We start from the raw sequence: 4,342 nt of genomic DNA, 5'->3' as shown, positions 1-4,342 counted from the left end.
GATCTGATCTCTTGATGGGTAGCAACCACTACTCTTATGCTATGGGTGTGTACTGTTGCTACTCTGATATCTATTAATGTTGCTCTCAGTTCTATTGTTTGATATGACGTGCTACTTGTGCTACTTTTTGAAGATCACATATTGTAAGTCACATCTTGTAAGTTTTTTTAGGCAAAATTTGCTAAAGGGGGAGATTGTTGTTCTATGTGATTGACTGCATTAGGTAAAATAACATATGTACAAGATGTATTTTGGTGTAGAGGAAACATGTGGAACACGATGTTCCAACATGTGTTCCAGCATTTGGCCTTAGTCTAATAGCTAGATTTCATGAGGAAATCTGAGTGTGATTGTGTTTTTTCTAAGAAGATATGTTTAATCTAAGGTATTGTTAATTGGTTGTAAGCAAGATGCTCAACACATGTTAGGTGACATCTTGGTATAAGGATTGTGTTTTGATTATCTTCAAAACTCCTTCAGATTTTTGGTGGTGTTAATTTTTTTAGAAGATGCAATAGTTTGTTTATAAAGAAGTTTGTGTTGTTAATCCAAATCAAGTTCGAATAGATTTTATTAAATCATTAATATGAAGAATATAATTTAATTAAAATATTTGGTTTTGATTCATTCAAAGAAGATTTGATTGGATTTACTTTGAAGGAAGATTGGGTCCAAGTTTTACTATATAAAGAAGATTTATTTGAAGAAAGTTATTTTGGATGTTCTGGTGTAACATGTGGAACACGATATTCCAGCAAGTATGTTGAAACGTCTGTTTTTTGTAAACAGAACAATCTTGTTGTAGTTTTAGTGAAGAAGGGACACATGTGGAACACGATGTTAAATTACATGTGCAACATCTGGCCCTGGTTCAAGAGACCATGTTGTTGCATTTTTAGAGAAAATTTTTGGTTGAGATTCAATCAAATTTGTTGCTATATTTTAACATTGCATTTGTGTGATTTGTTTGACAGCTTTTGAAAGATCAAATCAATTTAAATGGAGGTTTAGTTTTTTTTGTTTTTTTTGTTTGAATTTTCAAAAAATAAAGAGACCGATCACTTGATACCTATCATCTGCATGCATGTGTGAATCTCCAGGTTCTACCCTTTCTCTCTCGCACTTTTGTCACTACATTACGGACAATATAAGATTTAAGTGTGGGGGAGGAAATTCCCATTTTCATTAGATTAGATTTAATCAATTTTTAGTTTAACTTATTTGCTTTCTAATTATGATTTTCGTACTTTATAGTTTAGGACTTTTAATTTTTATTAGTGTTATCAAGTCTGTGCATGTGTTGTCGAATCATTTATGTGTGTGTTTCTGCTATGTTATTGATGCCTCCCAATTCTTGAACCCAACAATTTTTTTTGAAAAGACTTAGTCTTTATAGCTCACTTAAAAAGTATATTGGTTCCAAAGGAGAAGAGGTTGAGGTTAAGGACATTTGGGAATTTTTTGACAAAACTGGTATTGTCCCAACACCAAAAGCCTGCCGAATATGGATATCAAATTAAATAACCGTTGTGTCATAGCCTCAAATTTATGTCTTGTAGTAATCCTCAAGTATTTATTTATCTAGTCAGGTTTCATCTATAGTCACACATTAAGTAGGTTTATCGATGAATATAAGCGGGAAAAAAAATGAAGTGTAAAAAGGGACGATTGCATCTACTAAGTTGGGTAACCCTCACCCGATTACTTAGCCCAATGACGGTTGAACCCTGATAATTCAAGCAAAAAAAATGCATCTTTGATAAAATGTGGAACTGAAAAGAAAAGATGAATGAAAACACTTTCCTACCATGTTTGTGATATTTATATAGATAATTAAGTGCCTTAATGTAACTGTCTCAAATGAAAGAGGATGGAATAAATAGGAGAGTGAGATTATCATACAACGACATGATTTGGATTGTGATGCTATTTTTATTAAGTCCTTTTTTGACATCTTGCTGCACTTTACACTTTTCTCATGCAAGAAGGTTGTTTAAGGACAAACAACAATTTAAGTTTGGGGGAGTTTGATAACATGTCAAATGCACCAATTTATTAGCTCGACTTACACATGTTTTTGGATTAAATTTGGCATTTCCGTGGTATTGTGCTGGTATTGTGTATTGTGTTTCAGGTATTAATTGTTTAAAGGGTTATGCATGGAAAAATAGAAAAAAGGCAGAAAAATGCTAAGTACTGTAAGTCATGACGGTCACTGCCCAGGCATGACGGGCGTCATGCAGTCCTGAAGCCAACCTTCAGCATTAAAAGTCAACAAAACAAGGAATACAAGTTAGTAAGTCATGAATGGAAGGTTGTAAGTCCAGCTGACGCTTGTCATGGATCCACGATGGAGAATCTGACTGAAGAAGTCATGAAGAGAAGATCATCAGCCATTATGACACCCATCATGACGCTAAAGACTTGAAAAATTTCCCTAGCAACATCAATTAGTTTATCCCATTTCCAACATTATCTCCATTCTCAGAATAAATTTAACAGTCCCATCCCGAATTTCACACTATAAATAGGACATTTATGGATTGTTTTAAGTGTCCAAGCTTACTTTAAGCCATAAACTTACTCCTGTAGCACATTAATATTTCACATTGAAGTGTTTATGCAATTTATTTTTTGCATCTTTTAGAGTTTTTGCTGTTGAATTTTATTTTTTGCTGCTACTATTATTTATTTCCTACACCATTATTTCACGTTTTTTGTTGTATCGAATAAAAGTCTCCTTTTGAAACAATTTATTTATGTGAGTTTCAATATTTATTCACTTTTCAAGTTCTTTTACTTCTATTACTTCTTCAATTATGTCTTATTTAATTGCACGCTTTTTAGTTATTTACTGTGCCATGTTTGAGTAGATTTATATAGGGACCAAAACATGAGGATCGTTAACCGATAAAATTCATACGAAATTCTCAATTAGATTAGTTATGATGAGAATAATTTTAATTTGCAAATTCTATGTAAACGATAGAAATTGTTTGTTATAAAAGTCGAAACACTGAGATACTATTTCTGCTCCTACGAGGCTTATCCAATTTAGAAATTTGAACTATCAGCTTTGACAGAGTTGGAAAGTAGAGTCATACTAATTGAGTAAGTTACTTAAAACTTCCGTTTGAAAAATCAATTTTGAAAAGTAAGAACTTACTACGAAAGTAGAAGTTATAGATATCGGTTAGGCAACGAAAGCATGATATTGGTATCCAATACCTTTATTCAAACCCTTTATTTTTTAGGTAACCAAAGCATCTTTAAATCAATGGAGAAATTACTACTATTTTGAAAAAGGAATTTCGTGCTACGAAAGTAGTAAATGCGTGTTAAGAGTCCGGTAGCGTGCCGACGAAAGTGGGCGTTACACTTTATTTTAGTATTTTCTATCGATCTAAATTAGAAATTTATTTTCAACTTCAAAAGAATCTTAGATATGTTTATGTCATTGCAAAAGCCAGTTTTTAACATATTTAGAAATCCGATGACTGACACACGAAAACGAACATCTCTATTAGTGGATATTTTATACAAATAAATTTTATTCTCATTATAATAAACAATTGCATTTCGTATGAATCGAATTGGTAGACAAGAATCATTGCTTCAGTCCTTACTTGTTATCTAGTCAATTTAAACCTATTTATCGCTTTATTTTCATTTTCACGCAAGACAAACTATTCATGTATATAACAGTAATTGTCAATTGGTTTCTGTGGGATCAAAAATATTTTATATTAAAATGATAAAGTCGCGCACTTGCGGCCGCATCAGTAACATATATATTCTTCGAATTGGATGGCTCACCAGTATATTTAACAACTTTCATGTCTTTGATGTGAGTAGTGAAAGTCATAACACTTTTTACTTGATTAGATCCACCTTCTTTGTCTATCTTATCATTAGTGAAACTGTAGACTTTTCTTTTTTTCCTTAGAAAACTTGGGCATGCAACTTTAATATGTCAAAAGTCTCTGCATTTAAGACACCATATCCCTTTTCCTCCATAAGTTTAGTTGATATTTTATGTTGTTGCTTTAGATTGGCTGCATTTTACAAAACAATAACATGGAGAAGTATTCAAAGAGTTCAAGATTAATTTAGCTTACTTAAGCTATATGAAGGTGCATAAAGGACACATGTTGGACGCAATGTCACATCATGAGGTACAACATTTAGGCCTTGCGCAACATATCAATACCATTGCATCTTGGAAGAGTTTCTAGTCAAAGATTGGATCATATTTTATTGATATTGGTTTAATTATATGATTAGGTGATTTGTTTGACAGTTGAGCGGAGATTAATTCAAATTTAAATGAAGATTTAAATTT

This window comes from Lathyrus oleraceus, chromosome 6 (assembly GCF_024323335.1).
Source record: "Lathyrus oleraceus cultivar Zhongwan6 chromosome 6, CAAS_Psat_ZW6_1.0, whole genome shotgun sequence".
Taxonomy (NCBI): Eukaryota; Viridiplantae; Streptophyta; class Magnoliopsida; order Fabales; family Fabaceae; genus Lathyrus; species Lathyrus oleraceus.
The sequence above is the reverse complement of the archived record's forward strand: the minus strand, read 5'-3'. Positions refer to the sequence as shown.